At 36.7% G+C, this 24,225-nt stretch overlaps 1 protein-coding gene across 1 annotated transcript in view; it reads right to left on the bottom strand.

Moving 5' to 3' along the window:
• LOC133522507 (uncharacterized) overlaps positions 1-23,422 on the bottom strand; it is a 165,547-nt gene extending 142,125 nt beyond the window's left edge. Inside the window, exon 1 of the mRNA XM_061857865.1 lies at positions 23,373-23,422. The gene's annotated coding sequence lies outside the window, so the exon portion shown is untranslated. The remainder of the gene's footprint in view (positions 1-23,372) is intronic.
• Between the last annotated feature and the right edge of the window lie 803 nt (positions 23,423-24,225).

Below are 24,225 nucleotides of genomic sequence, written 5' to 3'. Positions count from 1 at the left end.
AGCCATTATACATACATATCAATCAATACATGAAGACAATTCTACAAAATACTCGGGTTTCTACCAACTTAATAGAACTCGAGTGACTCAATTGAGTCTGAAAAACTGAGTCAAGTGTAGCTAAGGGCTCAAAGAACTCGAGTCATAACCAACACTACTTAGCCTCCTACGTTTAGCACGATATGTACTGAGTCCAACACTCTGTAATACATTCATGACAAGGGATCAGACGAGGTTAAGAAATAAAAATCTAGTTGCGGAAAAATGGGAATTTCCCGTGCCGTGCGGGTGACAGCTATCATTTGAGTAGGATTTATATGCCTAAAAGGCAAAAAATATGGGTTAACACTTGTCAACACGGTGACACAGAATAAATAATAGTACTACGGTACAGAAATGACACTTCCTACAAAACGTCGTTATCTGTGTTTTTTTTTATACTACGTCGGTGGCAAACAAGCATACGGCCTGCCTGATGGTAAGCAGTATCCGTAGCCTATGTACGCCTGCAACTCCAGAGGAGTTACATGCGCGTTGCCGACCCTAACCCCCTCCCACCCTCGTTGAGCTCTGCATGCAAAGGGACGTCAAGTTGTGCAATCCCTAATAATTGCTCGGAGCAATGTTGAGCCGAACAGAGCCGAGAATGCCCGAACGCTCTAGTGTCTCCCCACTGACCATGATTCGAATATTTTGTACATTATATATGTAATTCGAAAAAAAAACATTATTTAACCTGCTCAGAAAAATCACGAAGCAGTTGAGAATTACGACATGTGAACAGCCAGATATTCTTCTCTTCCCCTCTCTTCATTGAAGCCCGGCGGCATACGAAAACATATATGCCCCAGATGAAGCGCAATATGTATTGTTTTAATAGGGTTGTTTCCAATTTTTTGAAATGCTTGTATTACGTTCTATGTTAACTAAAAGTTGCCCTAAAAATCAACTTTTATACTAAAAACGGCTTTAAATATGTTAAATTAACAAAATAAATTTTGACAGATGCTTTCGCGCCCAAAACGCTCTTTGAAAATTGTGTGACGTCACAGTTTACGGTTTGACACATTACTACATACACACGTAGAACATACGAACTGTCAACTGACATTTGTCAAGTGACATTTCAGGTTTGGTCACGTGACGTGTGCCAAAAGATATTCTAAATTCAATATTTACAAAAATATGGTCATTACAGGTCCCCTAAAAGTAGTTTAACATGTTCTTATAATCCAAAAGAATTTATTGGGATACTTACAATTCTGCACTAAAATTTGTAGATGGAAACAACCATATTAAGCCCAACCAAAAGCGACTTAAAGGAACTGCCATAGGGATTATCATTCGACGTGAGATGTAGATATAGCGATTTCCAAAATTACCACGCTTCCGAAATTATAGTCGTTTGATTTATAGCTGGCCCCGAGCGGCTAATCCTTTATCTATTGTTAAGTAAAACCGCGCATGCCACTACCTACAAAAAATGGTCGTATAATTATAATTGGCACCTGAGCGTGAGCTAGTCCACCGCTCAAAAAACCAGTGTAGGTGCGCTCTCCGATAACGTGCCTTTGTTCCGCGTCTCGAGGACACCTTTTAAACTGGGTCGGTAGCGTTCGACTCGCCGGCACGCAGTAACCGTAGAGGGACCACACAAGAAATCGCAAATTATTTTTCCATTATTTTGTTCATTGTGAATCTTATTCCAGTTGCCATAGGAGTTGTAATTCAATAACCAGGTAGTAGCACGTGCCGTTTTACATAACAATAGACAAATGATTAGCCGCTCGGGGCCAGCAACAAATCTAACGACTATACCCTAATGCATCTTACTGAATAATTAAATAAATTAATAAATATTATAGGATATTATTACACAAATTGACTAAGTCCCACAGTAAGCTCAATAAGGCTTGTGTTGAGGGTACTTAGACAACGATATATATAATATATAAATATTTATGAATACTTAAATACATAGAAAACACCCATGACTCAGGAACAAATATCCGTGTTCATCACACAAATATATGCCCTTACCAGGATTTGAACCCGGGACCATCATCTTCGTAGGCAGGGTCACTACCCACTAGGCCATACCGGTCGTCAAACTACAAAAATATTTTTTCTATTCAGCTAGGTACAATTTTTTATATAGCCTATTTTGTGTTCCACTGCTGGGCGAAAGCCTCCCCTTTCTTCCGCCACTCGTCACGGTTTGGTGCATGTTCCCGCCAGACGCTGCAAAACGCGTCGAGGTAAGCTAGGTAAGGTAGAAGTACTACTGCTCGACGCTGCACTAGTCACCGACATGGGCACTTTATTTCATGGAAATATAGGTTAAATTTGAACAACGAAGATTTTTCTGTATTCGAACTTAATCCTTGTCACTTTGATATAAAGTGCCCATGTCGAGCACTAGTGCAGCGTCGAGCACTAGTACTTCTACCTTAATAAACACAAGAAATATTAGACAGGACAACGCCACATGATATCTACGGTTTTGTATTTCAATGGAAACCTTCCAAACTTTCAGCAGGAAAAGTACCTTTAAAACTATGCTTTATTATATTACGAACCCATTTAAAATACGACCTTATTTTCTATTTGACAATGTTAAAATTAAAATATCAGAAAATAAATGTAATGTTGAGTTTGATGGTTTCAAAAATACCTATCGGTCTGATCTTATTTTGGGGGTACTCGTCATATCCCTTGTCAAGGGTCCTCGTGGACTGGAAGGGCAGGTTTTGTTTGTAAAGGTCACGGGGCCATGTTTGTTGATAGTTTCAATGAAAGAATGCCGGAAATGGAACTTCAAGGATGGAATTAATCATGAAACTCTAGTGGTAAAATAAGTCGGTTTAAGGGAACCACAGCCTAAGCGTTTTTTTTATGATAATAATAATAATTCAGCCTATATATTTTGACGACCGTTCTGACCTGGTGGTTAGTGACCCTGCCTATGATGCCGATGGTCCCGGGTTCAAATCCTGGTAAGGGCATTTATTTGTGTGATGAACACGGATATTTTTTCCTGAGTCTTGGGTGTTTTCTATGTATTTAAGTATTTATATATTATATATACCGTTGTCTGAGTACCCACAACACAAGCGTTCTTGAGTTTACTGTGGGGCTTAGTCAATTTGTGTAATAATTTCCTATAATATTTATTTATTTATTATTTACATACATCCCACTGCTGGGCACTAGGCCTCCTCTCATGCGCGAGAGGGCTTGGGCTATAATAGTCCCCACTGCGGACTCAATGCGGATTGGGGACTTCACATACACCTTTGAATTTATTCGCAGATGGATGTATGCAGGGTTCCTCACGACACGATGTTTCCCTTCACCGAAAAGCTAGTGGTAAATATCAAATGATATTTCGTACATAAGTTCCGAAAAACTCATTGGTAGGACCAGGATTTGAACCCGCGACCTCCGGATTGAAAGTCAGACGTCATATCCACTCAACCACCACCGCTTTTTCATGATGTAAGAAGCAAACGCATCGCCTGACGGTAAGCAATAACCGTTGGCCATGGACACCAGCAGCAGCAGAGTGATTGTAAGTATGTTGCCGGCTTATAAGATTGGAGTACGCCCTTTTCTTAATTGTTTGAATATTGTGTCGGTCTGGAATCTGCAATTACCGCGGGCGACAGTTCATTCCACTGTTTCCTCATTTATTGTCGTTATTGATTAAATAAGGTAGCAAAATCTCGATTTATAATTAATTGCAGACCAAGGGGGCGATTTTAGAATTTGGACGCTCGATTGCGTCACTCGAAAATGTGTGGAAAAGGGCGAAATGCTATTTTTGAAATACGAGTAATAGAAATGGGGAATCTAGTGGTATTGACCACTTGTTTTCAATTCTATTAGTAGATTAAATGCCAAGTAGTGGACATATTATAATAATAATAAATAAATAATAATAATAATAAATATTATAGGACATTATTACACAAATTGACTAACTCCCACAGTAAGCTCTATAAGGCTTGTGTTGAGAGTACTTAGACAACGATATATATAATATATAAATATTTATAAATACTTAAATACATAGAAAACACCCATGACTCAGGAACAAATATCCATGCTCATCACACGAATAAATGCCCTTACCAGGATTTGAACCCGGGACCATCGGCTTCGTAGGCGGGGTCACTACCCACTAGGCCAAACTGGTCGTCAAATATCATATTATCAATTACAGAACACGAAATCGAGCGATGGAAATTCAAAAATCGGTTCTAAATTCGAACGGACGCAATGACATATCTACCACGTGCCACATATAACAACGGACGCGCGAATGACTACTTACTGATATGATTCAAATATCTACCACGTGGCACATATAATCAACAGACGCGCGAATGACTTCTTACTGATATGATTCAAATATCTACCACGTGGCACATATAATCAACGGACGCGCGAATGACTACTTACTGATATGATTCAAATATCTACCACGTGGCACATATAATCAACAGACGCGCGAATGACTTCTTACTGATATGATTCAAATATCTACCACGTGGCACATATAATCAACGGACGCGCGAATGACTACTTACTGATATGATTCAAATATTTACCACGTGGCACATATAATCAACAGACGCGCGAATGACTTCTTACTGATATGATTCAAATATCTACCACGTGGCACATATAATCAACGGACGCGCGAATGACTACTTACTGATATGATTCAAATATCTACCACGTGGCACATATAATCAACAGACGCGCGAATGACTACTTACTGATATGATTCAAATGTCTACCACGTGCCACATATAATCAACGGACGCGCGAATTACTTCTTAGTGATTTTTATTGATATTGAGGCGAGCTCATATTCGGGTTCTATTATAATAACCACTCAAAGGAACGCACAATATGATTCAAATGTCTACCACGTGCCACATATAATCAACGGACGCGCGAATTACTTCTTAGTGATTCTTACTGATATGATTCAAATGTCTACCACGTGGCACATATAATCAACAGACGCGCGAATGACTACTTACTGATATGATTCAAATGTCTACCACGTGCCACATATAATCAACGGACGCGCGAATTACTTCTTAGTGATTTTTATTGATATTGAGGCGAGCTCATATTCGGGTTCTATTATAATAACCACTCAAAGGAATGCACAATATGATTCAAATGTCTACCACGTGCCACATATAATCAACGGACGCGCGAATTACTTCTTAGTGATTCTTACTGATATGATTCAAATGTCTACCACGTGCCACATATAATCAACGGACGCGCGAATTACTTCTTAGTGATTTTTATTGATATTGAGGCGAGCTCATATTCGGGTTCTATTATAATAACCACTCAAAGGAACGCACAATATGATTGAAATGTCTACCACGTGCCACATATAATCAACGGACGCGCGAATTACTTCTTAGTGATTTTTATTGATATTGAGGCGAGCTCATATTCGGGTTCTATTATAATAACCACTCAAAGGAACGCACAATATGATTCAAATGTCTACCACGTGCCACATATAATCAACGGACGCGCGAATTACTTCTTAGTGATTCTTACTGATATGATTCAAATGTCTACCACGTGGCACATACAATCAACGGACGCAAGAATGACTACTTACTGATATGATTCAAATATCTACCACGTGCCTCATATAGTCAAGTTGTTACGTTAACAACACAATTTGACTTCTTAGCAAAGAGATTACTGATACCGGAGCTTCCTATACGCCCACATATTAGGCTAAGAGCTAGCCCCGAAAAACGAACGTTTTTTTTTTATCAATTTACTTGCGGAAAATCTATTCTCAGCTCAGTATACTGCATTTTTTTAGACTGAGAGCAAATAGACATCTTTTTTGTAAGCATGCTTCATCGTAGACTACATCGGCACTTACATATCTATACTATCGTCTTCAAAAATAAATTCAAATCATCCAGTTTTTGGCTCTGAGCTTAATTGGGCAATGCTTAAAGAAGCGGTTATACTTATAATATGATTAAAGTATGATGATGTATCTATGTTATTGCGTGCGTGTGTAGGTAAGTTTGTGTTTTGTGTTCCATTTACTTAATTTGTAATTTTAAAACCCCTTTTACTTGATACTTTGCCGATGAACGGCTGCCAGGCGGATCAAGTAACAGAGATATTATAACAGACTAATTAGTGGCTCTGAGAGCTGTATATCTCGCGATCATACATTAAAGTTCTATCAATGTAATGCTCCGTTATTGAATAGTTTCTAAAAACTCAATCGAAAAAAAACTATTTAAGTATCGAACTCGCTCATAAAATTTTTGGAGAATGGGTTGAGATTTGCGACCTGTATAGTGAACATCAAGACATACGAAGGCATTTTTACTCAATCTTCGCTAACGCGTAACATTAGAGAGGTTTTTCTGCTTTTAAACTATCTTTTTGAGGGGCCAGCTCTTGGTGTATACAATGCTGTTTAGCATATCGTTACGTATTCCCATATATATTCGAATTAGGGTAGAATAACAAAACTTGACTTGTGTGTTTGTTTTGTGCTTTCAGCTTACGTATTGTTTGTTTTAAGTTAGAAACTATAAGGTTAAATTTCTGGGAAACAGTTACTATTATTCATTACATACTCATACATTTTGAAGAGCTCGGAAGGCGTAGTTAGAATCATTATGTCACGTCATTATGATATTTAATTTTACGATAACATTTTTGGTGTCGAAATGTGTATTAAACAATTGTATTTGATTCCTTATGTTATGTGAAATGAGAAAAGAAAAGAAATTTACGAGTAACCCGGGGTTAACCGGTTAAACCTGGAGTTACGATGGTTACCAATACAATTTGACACTGGGTTAGCGGTTTAACTGGTTAACTCCGGGTTAGTGGGATGGTGCAAGTGGCGCTTAAATGTATTTATTAAGGCGAAGATTTAGTAAGGGTTGTTTTTAACGCATTCACTGCCAACGGCTATGCTCGTAGCCGATCCCAGCGTTTTCCCTCTTTGTAGAAGAAAGCGACTACGAAATGAAAATCGGCCGAGCGCCCGCTCCCAGCACTCAATGTGTTAACAGAAGTGCACGCGACATGTGGCGACATTTATTTTTGATTTTTGGTAGTTTCTGGGTACCATCGCCATCACTGATAACTGTCCATAGGTGGACCTTATTACAAAAGGCATAAGGTCCATCGATGGTCAGTTAAGTGTCGCTGTTTGTGCAATAGATTAGATAGCAAGTTTATAAGAAATAATTTAAATTCACGGTGAATATCGGTATTTAGGTTAGAAGTAATTTAAGACTATGATACTTTCACTTATAAATTTTGTTTTATTTTTTTTTAATGTTTATTTATTTGACATTGTTAATTTTTTACTTTATTTTCAATTAGTAATGTATGTTAATGTAGCTAAGTGAAGTATAATTTATTTTGTAATTAATTTTGTGGGTACTCCCGTGAACTCAGAATCTTGAAATTTGATACGAAGCAACGTCTTATAGCACAGATAAAGGATAGTCTTAATTAATCTAATAATTATCAATATATGATTTTCTTTTTCTAAAATATTAGACGAGCAACATTGTATTTAACTGAATTTTACCTATAGGAACTTTGTGAATTGTACCTAATATAGAAACTTGCAGCCTGCCACATTCTGAACTAGACTGAAACTTGGTACAGAAGCAAACAAGGCGACCACGAACTACAATTCCAGAGCTGATTGTTGAGTTTGACTTGTTGGGGTTGCGTAGTTCCGGGATTGGACCGTGGATTGTGGAACAGTTACCTACAGGGTGATTAAAGGGGCTAAAATACTTATATACGTAGATAACATCCATAACGCAGGAACAAATATTCGTGATGAATACGAAAATGCCCTTACCGGGATTCGAACCCGGAACCTCCGACTTCGAACTACCAACCAGACCGTTATGAGGGGGCTCACTGTTTACCAGTTCGCCGGGCGATATCGGCCTGTCATTTATTCGCGATTGCCAGCTTTTGCGAAAAACTGACAGGCTGATATCGTCAGGCCAGCTGGTTGTTTGCTGCTTGTGTATTCTTAACATGTTCGTGCCTTTTTTTACAAAACTCAACTTTGTTTTGTAACTCTCGGCCCTTGAATTTTAAAAGCCCTTATTATGTACCCGTTGCACAAAAACTATTATGCTGCACCTATACAGAGTGATACTTTTTTCAGTGATCATTTAATTTTCTTTTATACTAGAACGACACGACTATTTGAAAAGTAAAATACTCCCCAAATATCTGTCGTCATGCAGGAAACGACTCAATTTCCCGTTTTATTAGGACCCGCAAACTGAATTAAGATAAAGTACTCGGGGATTTTTCTATTTTTGGAATTCTATTAGTATCTAGAGCTATTTTAAGGTTGAAGAGAAACGTTCAAAGATATCGAGTTTTTAAAAGTAAAGAACAGTTTTGCGATCCTAACGAAATAACGGTACTTTTTCTACAAAATTTCAATTTCGGATGAAAACGGTTTCCACTAACTAAATCTCAACAAATCACTTTGATTTTGATGTCGATCGCTTCAACGAATGTATTCTATGTTTATAAGTATCGCTTTATTGTATTTTTTGTATTGCAAATTTTGACAAAAGGAAAACCTATAAACCTAATTTTCGATTGCGTCAATAAGGACATACATCAGTACCCCTAGTGTAACTTTGATCGACATCATAACGTGACGAACGCGTTTGCGTTAAGTCTCATTTTGTATAGGATTTTGAGTTTCCAAAACGTCCCGCTTGGCGCGCTCTTTCGAAATTCAATACAAAATGAGACTAAACGCAAACGCGTACGTCACGTTTGGAAATCGAATTTATTTACACTAGGGGTACAGGATATTTAATTTACTCTGTAACTGTGTTTCTCGTGTTTTTATTTATATCTATAATAAAGTATATACATACATAAATAACACACTAAAAAATCATTGAGAATGAAAAATATTTAGTAGTGGAAAAACATTTTCTTTTTTTTGTATGGACAACGTAGTATACTTCTTTCTTAACACAATTGTCCCTTAGGAATACGATACACGTGTAAATTTATTCGATAGCGTGACGTGACGTGGTACGCGTTTGGGTCAAGTCTTTTTTTGAATGGGATTTAGAAACAGTGCGCCACGCCAAGCGGGTCGTTTTGGAAACTCAAAATCATATAGAAAACGAGACTGAGAATTTTTGTGGCATTTTTGAACCGTCATAGGTAGTGACTTAATATCTCATTTATCGACTTCCGATGTACCTACATAATGATATAGATACAATACGACACACCATATTAAAGAAGATTAAAAGTAGAGGTCAACAATACGCGGTCATATTACTAAAGAGCGATCTCTTCTAGATAACTTTTTAATATGTTGTGTTCTATATTGCATCGGCATATTACATACCTATTGGATGTCGATTAATGAGAAGTCTTTATGACATTTAAAAATGCCACAAAAATTCCGGTCTCAGATTACAGTCATAGTTTATTAGGTGATAAAAGCTTATTTAATAAAATGGTTTTTAAATAGGGTTGATGGTTTTTTAACGACTTTGACCCGGTCGAAAATGCAGAAACTAGTTTGTTTGAACATTCAACATGTTCACATCTTGATCAAGATAGAAAGCATCTATTATATATACTTACAGGATGGAATTTCCTAGTAGGTTAGTGAGGGCAGCTACGGATTTTGGAAAAATCATACAGGGCGCGAGAAAAAGGTAATTTTTGTGAATAAAATTTCACATTTTCTCCACAGTAAAGGTATGGAAAAAGTTTTATTTAATTTGTATCTTTTTTGTTCATTACCTTAAGTTGACCACTAGGAAACTATTGATACTGTATATGAATGGAATCGATTAGCAAAAAAAGTAGCATGTGAAAATAAAGTTTTCATTTTCATACAAATTGTTAGGGAAAGGGTTTTCTCGATTTGTGGCTTTTCTATATAGCCGTTTATTTTTGGTCCAATACAAGCTTTTGATCCTGGATAAAAATGGGATTGATTGCCATCAAAAAAGTTTGTCAAAAATGACCCTTATCTCGCAACGTATATGTTTTTTCCAAAATCTGTAAACGCCAATCTTCATTAATTTGAAATCGAGGGAAGGTCTTCTAAGACCGTTTTCGCGAAGTAGCACGGGATCTGGTAGCTGCCCTCATTGACCCATTAGGAAATTCCATCGTGTAAGGTAAATGTACGCTTTGCCGAACGAAAGAAAATGGTTCCTTTCACCGAATTTCGTCTATTTTAAGTTATAAGTCGGTAACTTACAGCTCATATTAAATGTGTATTTTTTTTCGCAAGCTGAATAGCTATCCTTTCTGTCCTCACTAACCCATTAAGAAATTCCACCCTGTATAGTATAAATGATCGAAACTAGACTTGGCATTTTAGGCAGCGATAAAATACGATTATTATTATAGTTAACCTACTACTAGTTAATTCAGCAAAGTATTCATTAAATTTCAGGCACGCGTGAAATAGCTAAGTGGAGCCAATAATGCTAAGTGAATGTCGTTCGTCTGACATTCTGACATCGATCCTATACGACCTTTAGAAATATCACGTTTAAGGGTTATGTCTCTATACACACGTCATTCCAATCCAAACCTTGCTTCTATTACATTAGGTTTGAGTATCGCTTCAAAGGTTCCGTTTTGATAATCGCCAAATTATCATTTGCAGTCGGATTCAGCCTGTTGCTTCGGGCTTTGTATAATAATTTAATTTGAATAGGTGAATATTTAAATTAGTTTTCTTAGAATGTTTGAGGTTGAATTTTCGTAAACTATTGTTTGGTTTGTTGCTGTACCCTTTAGTAATGTTATGATTATTGCGAAAGGAATTAAATTGAAATATATTACATCCTCAGAGAAGCGCGTTTTGTAAGTTTGTATATTATTCTATCACACAGGAGATAGATTCAAATTTAACAATTTCTTATAGTTTCGAATTGGTTTTGATATGACCAGACATAGACAAGTTTTGGTGGCAGAATAAAGTGATTGACAAAATGAAATATCGACATGTCCGTTATCGATGTTAGCATTAGCATTAATAACCTTAACGTTATAGATATTTTTAACATTGTATGAGAAGATAGCTACCGCGAAATACACAATACGTTCGATATCTTCTTTGATATATTGGTAGTTTTCTATTCTTTTGGCATTGTATACTACAGTTTGTAGCCGGCTAAATAAATAATAATAAATAAATGTTATAGGACATTATTACACAAATTGACTAAGTCCCACAGTAAGCTCAACAAGGCTTGTGTTGAGGGTACTTAGACAACGATATATATAATGTATAAATATTTATAAATACTTAAATACATAGAAAACACCCATGACCCAGGAACAAATATCCATGCTCATCACACGAATAAATGCCCTTACCAGGATTTGAACCGGGGATCATTGGCTTCATAGGCGGTCGACTTCATAGAGATTTGACGACCGGTCTGGCCTAGTGGGTAGTGACCCTGCCTATGAAGCCGATGGTCCCGGGTTCAAATCCTGGTAAGGGCATTTATTCGTGTGATGAGCATGTATATTTGTTCCTGAGTTATGGGTGTTTTCTATGTATTTAAGCATTTATAAATATTTATATATTATATATATCGTTGCCTAAGTACCCTCAACACAAGCCTTATTGAGCTTACTGTGGGACTTAGTCAATATGTGTAATAATGTCCTATAATATTTATTTATATTTATTTATTTATTTATAGGCAGAGTCACTACCCACTAGGCCAGACCGGTCGTCGAAACTAAACTAAATCGGTATTAACTAAATGAAACCAGGTTCTTCTAAAAATATAATATTAAAAATGTGTACAATAAAATAAACTAATATCCATCAGTACGCGAGTCTACTCTAAAACAATAAAATATCGTCACTGGCCTTAACGTTCTTGAATCTTCATCGAGCCAAACGATGAATCCCGGCAACAAGTGCTACTGAGGGCTACTAAGCGGGCCCACCAGGCGCAAACAAATGAAGACTTCAGCAGTGATTGTCAATAAAATAAGTAGTCTTCAATTTTAAACGAGAAGAAAGGGCTGCAATAATCGTGCGTTCTTAAATTTCGGGTCGGAACCTAACACAAGCCTCATTCGGTTACAAGAGGCAGTGACGTACAAATAAATAAATAAATATTATAGGACATTATAACACAAATTGACTAAGTCCCACAGTAAGCTCAATAAGGCTTGTGTTGAGGGTACTTAGACAACGATATATATAATATATAAATATTTATAAATACTTAAATACATAGAAAACACCTATGACTCAGGAACAAATATCCATGCTCATCTCACGAATACATGCCCTTACCAGGATTTGAACCCGGGACCATCAGCTTCGTAGGCAGGATCACTACCCACTAGGCTAAACCGGTCGTCAAGTCAAGTCAAATAAGACTTGGATTAGGTTAAAACACAAGCAGAACTTAAAAATATTATACATAGATACAATCTTTACCTGCGTTAGGGATTGCCCATTAAGTAAGAAATCTTTTTTAAATAATAATGCAGCATTCAAGCTTGAATAACATTAAACAAATGTAATTTGAGTCGTGCGATTCGCCTACAAATTGTGAAGAAAAATCACCCGAAGATAAAAAAAGACGAGCGAAAAGGGCATATTTTTTTATTACCGGCCAGTGCGCGCGGTGACTGCACCATGCAGGTTTGTTTGCTTTACGTTTTTATTGTCAAGTACTAAATGTATGTAGTTAATGAAGAAATTATGTACCAATTTGTAATTGATGTTCATTCTTGTTATTTTTCGGTAATTTACAGCAAGTAGAAGTTACGCCTTTTAATTATTAATCTGTGACTGACTTATCGATAACGGATTTATCGATGTTTCATTTTGTCAAATACTCGTTTGTGCCACAAAAACTTCTGTCTGGATATAACCTTGATGATCGTCTTGGTTGGAGCGCCACTATACAGCGTGAGTGATCTACAAGGTCGTATCAACATGATATCAAAGCAACAACAAATTGATATAGCTGAATCGGACTCTAGGTTGATTAATTATGTTATAAAAGCCGTTTCAGAAATACGTGTGTTCAATGCGCCAAACTTTGTGAGTTTGCCTGTAATGATTTGTTTTTTTTTTATAATATAGGAGGCAAACGAGACCAATCACCTGATGGTAAGCGATAACCGTCGCGCATGGACACCTGCAACACTAAAGGCGTAAATGCGTTGCCTGCCATTAGGATGAGAGTAAGTTCTTCCTTGAAGGTCGTATCGGTCCGGAAGTACCGCAGGCAACAGTTGGTGTGGTGCTTTAAATGTGTCATCATAATTATGTTCAAATAATGTAAATTACGAAAGAAATTTCAGTGTTTACGAGTCTGTCTTTCCAGGCCGCGTGGCCAACGTACAAATCTCTTAAGCTCCGTAGCGATCGAAACGCAACTGTCACTGTCGCACTAATATGGAAGAGTGATAGAGATACACAAAGCGTATCCTTGTCGTAGCGATAGCGATTGTCGCCTTGGCTAGGCTAGCAGAACACAGGTAACATTCTGACGCTGAGCTCACGGAGATCTGCCTCTACTCTATCCGCCCAACAATAATTAGGATGACTAACAGGATACATTGCATGACAGGAGGTAACATTATAGATTACAAAAAAAAAAGGGAGTTAAAAGCATGCGTGTGCGTGTGCGTGTGCGAGTGCGTGTGCGTGTGCGTGTGCGTGCGTGTGTGCGTGTGTGTGTGTGTGTGTGTGTGTGTGTGTGTGTGTGTGTGTGTGTGTGTGTGTGTGTGTGTGTGTGTGTGTGTGTTCATGTGTGCGTATGTGACTGTAATTGAAGTATAGCGTGAGACGGATAAGATGAGTAATTTATTTACCTAGCTGGTACCAAAAACTAGATAAAAATCGAGGAATTTTATCTATCTAATGTGTATGTTATAGACATAATAATATGTATTTCTAAAACCTGAAAACAATACATTTTATTCAAACCAACATGTCACATAAATGATGACACTTCCATTTACCTTGACATTGACGAATTGTGATTGTGTATCGATTCCTATCATCAGAGCTATTTCTGAATAATGGGTATTAGCAAAGAGAATTTGGTATTAGGACAGATTGATGATTCTTTGTTTTTGGAACCTTAATTTTTAGTAATGACTACAATATAATTGAAGTAACTGTATATATATTATATATAATATATATATAGTTGTCTAAGTACCCTCAACACATGCCTTATTGAGCTTACAGTGGGACTTAGTCAATTTGTGTACTAATAAATAAATAAATAAATAAATAAATAAATATAAATATTATAGGACATTATCACACAAATTGACTAAGTCCCACAGTAAGCTCAATAAGGCTTGTGTTGAGGGTACTTAGACAACGATATATATAATATATTAATATTTATAAATACTTAAATACATAGAAAGCACCCATGACTCAGGAACAAATATTCATCCTCATCACACGAATAAATGCCCTTACCAGGATTTGAACCCGGGACCATCAGCTTCGTAGGCAGGGTCACTACCCACTAGGCCAAACCGGTCGTCAAACTAATGTCCTATAATATTTATTCTTATTATTTATTATTAACTAACTAAAGCGCTGGTGGCCTAGCGGTAAGAGCGTGCGACTTGCAATACGGAGGTCGCGGGTTCAAACCCCGGCTCGTACCAATGAGTTTTTCGGAACTTATGTACGAAATATCATTTGACATTTACCAGTCGCTTTTCGGTGAAGGAAAACATCGTGAGGAAACCGGACTACAAAGCCTAGTTTACCCTCTGGGTTGAATGGTCAGATGGCAATCGCTTTCGTAAAAACTAGTGCCTACGCCAAATCTTGGAATTAGTTGTCAAGCGGACCCCAGGCTCCCATGAGCCGTGGCAAAATGCCAGGACAACGCGAGAAAGATTTATTATTATTAACTGTCTACCTGTAAGTACTTACATATAAACCTTGAATGCCAGATATATAGTTACATGAATTTAAGAGAATAAATCATAGTCAAATCAAATGGATGGATTGCTTTATACTCTATGCCCGACCAAATTTTAAAGATTACATATGCTAATCTATTCTTTATTACTATTGAATAAAGCACTTAGCAATTTAGTACACTAACAGAGTGTCCAAAAACCTAATTAATCTCTTGTTTTGCGTTAATGGAATCCGGAGCACCTTTCCTTCGTTAAGCCCGACACTTATTAAAATGTAATTTATTGGGCCAAGTATGGAGCCCTGCGGGGTCCCGAGGGCCTGCGCCGTAATGTATCTCAAGCATCTGAGATTAACATGGGGGGTAATGTCTAATGTAATATACAGGTGGGGAAAAATATGACGCCTTAGCGCAGTTATATTGGAGAGTTATACATCTGTTTTAAGATGTAATAGGTTTAGATAACAGTTTTTGAAAAATCGTAGCGCTTAGATCATGATACGATTGAAAAATCTTGATGCCTTTCTCTAGTAACTTCAACCTGATTTCTTGAGTTTCTGTCAGTAGAAAAAAATCAAAAACTTAAGCCTAAAATGCACCTTAAAAATTAGTAATATTATTAACAATATTTGCACAAAAAGGTAAAAGTATAAAAATTGCTTCTTATAATTAATTTTTGATCGAACTCATCAATCAGTTTTTTCTTCATCTTCCTCGCGTTGGCTCATGGGAGTCTGAAGTCCACTTGACAACTAATCCCAAGATTTGGCGTAGGCACTAGTTTTTATTACGAAAGCGACTGCTATCTGACCTTCCAACCCAGAGGGTAAACTAGGCCTGGTTGGGATTAGTCCGGTTTTCTCACGATGTTTTCCTTCACCGCAAAGCGACTGGTAAAAGTTCCGAAAAATTCATTGGTACGAGCCGGGTTTGAACCCGCAACCTCCGTATTGCAAGTCGCACGCTTTTACCGCTAGGCCACCAGTGCTTCATCAATCACTTTTTTAAATATACTAAATATAACAATTCAAAAACATAATCTGTGATCCCGGGCACGCACGGATGTAAGGAAATCGCAATCTGTTGCCTCACTCAAGAAGTTGAAAAACTTGTGGTTATTAGACTCCTGATATTAGAACTGAGTACTTTATATATATATTATATGTTTATGTATGCATATATGTATTTATAATGTGTATTTTATATATAGGTGTGTATAGGTTTATGTATATGTAAGCCGATGGTCCCGGGTTCAAATCCTGGTAAGGGCATTTATTCGTGTGATGAGCATGGATATTTGTTCCTGAGTCATGGGTGTTTTCTATGTATTTAAGTATTTATAAATATTTATACATTATATATATCGTTGTCTAAGTACCCTCAACACAAGCCTTATTGAGCTTACTGTGGGACTTAGTCAATTTGTGTACTAATGTCCTATAATATTTATTTATTTATTTATATGTTATAGTTTACTACGGTTATATTCATACTACGGGTTGTCTACTTTTTATTTTATTTTCTTTATTTCTCTTTCTTCTTAGGTTATATTTTTACAATATTATTATTTTATTTTATTTTATTATTAAGTATAGATTGATCTCGTCCCACTTTTATGTGCATTCAAAATTCTCATATTGCTACTGTTAATATTGATTTGTCTTTCACCTGTTAGTATTTGATCCATTCACATTTTCTCAAAGGTTATCCCTTTTAGGGATAAGTTCGCCGTTTTTTGTTTTGTTTTGTCTGTTTCATGTTAACCTGTTTATGTGCAATAAAGTGACATACATACATACATACATATTTATTATATTTGTTCATAACACATCTATTCCTGAGTTATGGATGTTGTCTTTATATCTGTGTTTTTATCTACATATATAAGAATGGTAGGTTTATCGTGGACACCTGCAACACCAGAGGGGTTGTAAGTGCGTTGCCGGCCTTTAAGATGGGAGTACGCTCTTTAGTGCCCATAGTACAAGCTTTACTTAATTTGGGGCTAGATCGCTCTATGTATAAGATTGCTCCCAAAAGTAATTAAGTTTTTTATGCCATTTATAAACAAACTTAACACATAATGGTTATAATATTTTCTTATGATTTAAAAGTAACTTTTGTTTACGAGCCCGCGCACACAGAAAGCGGTCTGGAGTACCGTTCCTCAACCTTTTAACCGCTTAGAATTTTTCATCGAGCATTTTCGTGTCGCCGCCGGTACAGTCAGCGTCAAATACTTTGTAGCAGTCAAAGTGGCCAAATAGTTCGGTACACCATACTAAATATATGGTGTACCGAACTATTTGGCCACTTTGGTTGCTACAAAGTATTTGACGCTGACTGTACGAAGTTTCACGAAGTTTTGTCTTATTTATCAGACCGCGACGAAATGAGCTGGATTTTGTGTGTCTTATATATCAATACCCCTAGTGTAAATTTAGTCGATAGCGAAACGTGACGTACGCGTTTGCGTTAAGTCTCATTTTGTATGGGTTTTTAAACAGCGCGCCAAGCGGGACGTTTTGGAAAGTCAAAAATCTCATACAAAATGACACTTAACGCAAACGCGTACGTCACGTTTCGCTGTCGAAAATATTTACACTAGGGGTACAGACTACGACAGTTAAAAGGTCAAATGATTTAATGAAAAAAATGGCTAAATTACAAAATGTTATTTGAAACCAGGCTTCAGTTTACTCCCTAACTCTGATTGCAGATTGAACGGGTGCAGAGTTTTTTTAGGTAAAACGAAAACGAATGATGTGAACAAAAGTGGCAAAGTTCCCCGCTGTTTGTGTCATATGTCTTAGTTATTTTGTTCATTTTTTTTATTTATGATCATATTTACGATATAAATGGGTCACGATAGCTGTTGAGTGGTAAACTACAATAATACTGGACGAAACAGTAATTGTAAATAATACAATGGATAGCGTAAGAAGAAGTATTTACTTGTAATAGTTTTCCGTCTACGGTAATGGCATATCCTGGAGGTGATCGTAGTTTATAGATTTATTTTTTATATTCAGAAACCAAGTACTTGCAAACAAATAAAATATAGCATAAGGTAGAAGTACTAGTGCTCGACGCTGCACTAGTACTCGACATGGGCACTTTATGTCAAAGTGACAAGGATTAAGTTCGAATACAGAAAAATCTTCGTTGTTCAAATTTAACCTATATTGCCATGAAATAAAGTGCCCATGTCGAGCACTAGTACTTCTACCTTACATATTTTTCTTTAATTTGTAATGAAACAAAAACGAATAAAGTTGACATAATAAAATGAAAGACAGATAAATAGATCACACATTATCAAAAAAATTGATCTCGATACGATATGGATCGGATCTATCAGTGTCAAAAGTTACTTTTTTTTAAACCTAAAAAAAAAATATTTGAATTTTAAAAACGAATAGATTTCGCGTACTATTCGATGCATTACAATTAATATTTTTAAGGAATACCTACTCGTCATTTTGTTGCGCTCATTATTTGTTAGCGCCGGAACCGTTCAGGACGTTAACGGCCTGGTTCTAATTTTAATATACAATACGTCAAAAAATAAATTTCGATAGTGTTCCTTTTTTAAGAAACGTCACTTTTGACTCTTAAATATCCGATTCAACTCGTACCATGATCAATTTTTTGACGTATATAATATACTTCTTTAGCTTAGTATAGTATTTTATGTATTAAAATATAAATCAAGCCGTAAGCGGCGCTACTTTTGTGCACCCGGCGAATAACGTCAACGTAACGTAAAAGGAATGGCCACAAATCTGGTACAAAAGAATATACCGACCTGTTTTAGGGGATTTAAGTCACAATCTGAAATTACGCTCCAGTATTGATAACAATGGACGCAAATTGATGGCGCTTTCTCTTCATTGTTATTATATGAAAAAGGAACACTATGTTTGAAAATATGAAAATCATCTCTATTGTTACAAGACGACAATTAGGAATTAAAATGCTTCTGCTTTGACACGCTCACTGCGTTACGGGGGCTTTTGAACCCCGTACGATGTCATCATTCAGTGCGGGGGATAACAATCTTGTTTACTCGCTGGTGCGGAAGCTGTATGTAGGTTACTTTTGAGTTTCTTGTCAAAAGTATAACCAAGTGTTACCTACCTATATATTCAAAATATATAAGGTCTCAGGAACGCCGTACTGATCAGAGAACAAAAATTGCCTTCTAGTGCGATACGGGTTCCAGTGAACCCCGTATAGATTTTCGCCGGCCCGTACGGGGTTATCAGCACAGAATCACTAGTGCAGTCATCATTGCAAGATTTCTTGTCGCCTAATTGAAAAATGCCTTTAGTTAGTTTAGAACAACTAATATACTTTACGATATATCATATCACTGTATGTACGTATTGTTGACCGCCACTTAGAAGTAAATTTTGACACCAATCAGTTCCATACATATTCTGACATTTTAATATTAAAAATAGGTCTAAACATCAAAATCGACACCAATCGGCGGGCAAAATAAGTGCCATAAAATGTCATATAAAACGTTTGTTTTCCCGTTTAAAAAAATTAAGATGGCAATGTTGGTTGGTTGTAATTTTTTTGTACTCGTTTTTTTACGTATATCAAAATCGTTGCCAACTTAGCTAGCTCTTACCTTAATCCGTTTAGTTGATTAATTACCTAATGAGCAAACATCAAAATATCCAGAAACTTTTTGTAAATAAAATATCGGTAGCATTATTGTTGGGAGAGCCGCAACAGCATTCTGGAAGCCGCAATAGCACAGGGTATACGCAATAAGACGATGATACACATTATGCTTTTATGAATGAATGAATTACCGAGCGCAGGGTATACGGAATAAGATAATGATACACATTGACCCGGGTACGTCCTTAAACTACGTCCAAAAGAGAGGTATGGGCATTGTGAATGTCATCTGGCTTTGTGTGGTAGGGCACAGCCAGTGGATGTCATTCCAGATCTAGAGCAGAGCCCAACTGGGGAAGTACCTCCACCTTACAGAAAACAGCAGCCAAATAACACTAGACCCTACTCATAGTGTTGTGTTCCTGCCGGTGAGTAAGGTTGCCAGAGCTCATCGAGGGGGGGGGGGGGGGGGGGGCAGGTTTAGGGTCGGCAACGCGCATGTAAATCCTCTGGAGTTGCGGGCGTACATGGGTTGCGGAGACTGCTTACCATCAGGCGGGCCGTATGTTTGTTTGCCACCGACGTAGTATAAAAAAAATTGCTTTTGTGACTGAATGAATTTCCGATCACAGAGGGTAAACGGAATAAGATGATGCTTTTGTGAATGAATTAATAAATTGTCGAGCACAGGGTATTCGGATTGTCTTGTGAATAGGATTGAGCCCTTCGACATTCCTCCTCTTTGCTGGACATCGGACATGATCCGCGTTGGAATGTTATCGAGCGGTGCAAATCACAGACCACCGCGCATAAACCCCGCATCATAGGTAAGTACTTATCTAATATTTATCTCCCATACGCTCTTTTCTTGAAGATTTAAAATTCGTATAGATCTTGTGAATATCCAGACACCTTTCGTATTTATAATATTGTCTATAGTTAAAGTCCAAATTTCCTTAATAAGAGCTGTCTCCATAAGAATCAGAGGCACAAGACGAAACACAAATTGAAAGACTGGCTTATATCTAAAAGTTTTTACAGCTTAAACGAATGTTTTTCACATTTAATTACTGTTACATTTTAACCTATATGCATGAATTTTATTTTTTATTAATAACTTTATGCCAATAATGATTGTTTAATTAATCTCAAATTATGTTTATTATTTATATTAATTTCTCAAAGTAATAAAGTAATTGTACATATCTACTCGATGCTAGTCAAAAATGATATTGTATGTTCTGAAGGGTTATCCCTTTGTTATTAATAGTTATACTTGCAAATTCTTCCTGTTAAACTCAAAATCAACCCACTATTGTACGCTCGAAACCTTTTGTACACAGTTTTTGACAATAAAATTATCTACTATCTTTATCTTTAGCTGTATTTTTTAAACTCTTATCCGTCTCCATGTTTATGTATATTGTGTCTTACGTCATCTGAATAAATTTTATAATATTGTTGGGTTTATTGTCGAGCACAGAATATTGAGAGTCTTGTGAATAGACTTGTGCCCTTCGACTTCCCCCCTCCTTGCTGGACAATATTGGATATTGGACATCGTCGTGATCGAGCGGGACAAACTCCGCATCAAAAGATCGAATGTTTGTATCGCCCAGGTACAGCACCCGCTTGGAGCGAATACTTTCAACATCAAACATCAAACATTTATTCAGCAAATAGGCCACAAGGGCAATTATACACGTAAAATTATTACAATTTATAAAAATAGCCAACAATTACAAAATACAATTACACTCCACTTACAACAAACCTATAGGTTAAGGTGGGGTAAGATGAACATAGTTTATTTTGCTCGGAGCGACAAATACTATTTACTTAAATAGTACGTACTTCCTTTGTTGTTTTTATTTTATTTGTTTGACATTTAGAATTTATTCTAGACTAGTATTTTTTTACAATAGTTTTTTTTGTTTGAAGATCTTTTGTGAAATTCCTCGTATTAAATTTGATCTATGCATTATATTCATTAATATTATATATGGAATAATATTTACATCAATAAATTGTTCTAATAATTAGCTTAAGATAATAATATGTAATACTGTCTCACTATTCTTAAGTGCTTGTTGCTAGGCCTACATGAATAAAGTATGTTTGAACTGAACTGAACTGAACTACTTTCCATACAAGCGTTTGACTTTCCCCGGTGATAATCTTACCCCACCTTACAGTATGGAAGTAATCTGTGGAACACAGAGCTGTGTAATTATTACGGCCTGCATTCTATCGATGCGGCCGGGTGATGGTTAACCTATCTATAAAGGTTCCAAGTTCAAATCTGGACTATAACAAAATATTTATGTGACTAGAACGATAATATTGAAATGGAACCGCAAATTCAAAAGTTGAAACTAAAAAATGGTTGGCTGTAAAGTCGGTTTACGGAAGATAATTTTACGTAATAACGTCATAAGAAAACATTGATGAAAAATTGCATACTTTTATTTATGAATTGAATTATTATCAATGAATTATCATTATTTTGTACAATACAAAGAAGGAGTTACCATGGAGATCTGTCCACAACGTGGCCGTAACGTTACCATGGAGATCTGTCCACAACGTGGCCGTAACGTTACCATGGAGATCTGTCCACAACGTGGCCGTAACGTTACCATGGAGATCTGTCCACAACGTGGCCGTAACGTTGCCATGGAGATCTGTCCACAACATGACATTTTTTCGTGCATGCTACCGCTGTTCATCAATTTATTAGACGTTATCACGTCAAAAATGTTCCGTTATAAGATGGTAGGTAGATTATAGCGATTATCGCGATTTCGGGGTTGGTCCCATAGTAAAAGTTGCTCAGTATTATCCCAAAACCCAATAACCGTACAAAATAACGAGTAGGTATTCCTTAAAAATATTAATTGTAATGCATCGAGTAGTATGCGAAATCTATTCGTTTTTAAAATTCAAATATTTTTTTAGTTTAAAAAAAAAGTAACTTTTGACACTGATAGATCCGATCCATATCGTATCGAGATCAATTTTTTTGATAATGTGTGATCTATTTATCTGTATCTTTCATTTTATTATGTCAACTTTATTCGTTTTTGTTTCATTACACATTAAAGAAAAATATGTATGCTTTATTCCCTGGCAACGGGAATGCACATATTTTTTGGCCACCTTGTATAGATCTGGTATTTAGTTTGTTGCTATTTAATGAAGTTAATTTTGATATCACTGTACAGAGCGTGGAAGAAGAGGAAACCAGGCATATTCTCCAAGACTGTAAACAGGCAGTATACAGGAACAAATACCTAGGGACTCCGGACTAAAGGAGGCAGTCATCCTGAAGACACTGCCAGGTTTCGTGGAGGAGCTGGGGTGGCTAAAGTAGTGCTACCTCGTTTTCACGCAAAATAGGCACGATAATTCTAGATTTGCGGGAAATGCCCAGCATAACTAACAAACCTAATAAGAAATAAGTAGAAAAAAATATTTAATGTTTGAGTTGCTGTATTCATAGTATTGTTTTCTGTATTGAAGAATCCAATTAAGGGCCACTTGCACCATCCTAGTAACTCGGGGTTAACCGGTTAAACCGTTAACCCACTTAACCCAGTGTCAAATTGCACTGGTAACTATGGGAACTCCAGGTTTAACCGGTTAACCCCGGGTTAGTGGAATGCTGCAAGTGGCGCTAAGAGTATAATGTATTGAATTGTAATATTTATTGTTGTTACTTACCTTGCGTTTTATTTCAGTCCGCTTGTAACGACGTCCTCTGCAATATTATCTGAAAAGAATATTGTAAACATAAGTATTGTATTATGTACTATTACGGTGATTATGTACTATTACGGTCTAAAAAAATTCAACTCTTCTATATTCGTGCGACGGAGAGGCAGGTAACGCAATTTTGATTTTCGATTTTCGCGGTAGGCCCTCTGCGATTTATCATACATGCCATTTCTTCAACTAAAAACCGTCACTTTTGACATCGACAGATCACCATATAGGAAACAGATCCAATAACTAAAATTCGAATAGGTCTATAAGATTAAGCCATATCAGCATGCCGAACTAACAAGCCAATTCGAGCGTGAACTTGACATCAAACCGATATTTGAATCATATTGGAATCATATCAGCTAGCTGTCATTCGCACGGGCGTTTCGCTCGCACTAATACACGTGCGAACAAGGCAGAGCGCAATGAACACGCGGACCACAGTTAACTGATATGATTCCAATATGATTCAAATATCGGTTTGATGTCAGGTGTCAGTGTCATACACACAGGTGATCCGATGATGTCTACTTTAGCTAGTCTCTCCATTTCACGGATGCTATGTCGCATTTGAACCATTGGCGCCAAAAAAAATATTTGTTCTTAATTAATGTAGCTCTTCCACAGTGGCAGTAATCTAAAGAACAAAGCTAGCTTAACGGTTCGAAGTCACTCAGCAAAGTTCGCGGCAATTTTACGCTTCATCGCGCCCTCTAGGGAGAACGACATCAATTTAAATTACAACGAACATATAGCGGAACTGATATACACGTGCGTGTAATGATTTATTTATGTCTATGTTTAAGATAGC

The sequence above is a fragment of the Cydia pomonella genome, chromosome 11, assembly GCF_033807575.1.
Source record: "Cydia pomonella isolate Wapato2018A chromosome 11, ilCydPomo1, whole genome shotgun sequence".
NCBI lineage: Eukaryota > Metazoa > Arthropoda > Insecta > Lepidoptera > Tortricidae > Cydia > Cydia pomonella.
This window is presented reverse-complemented; position numbering and strand designations above follow the sequence as displayed.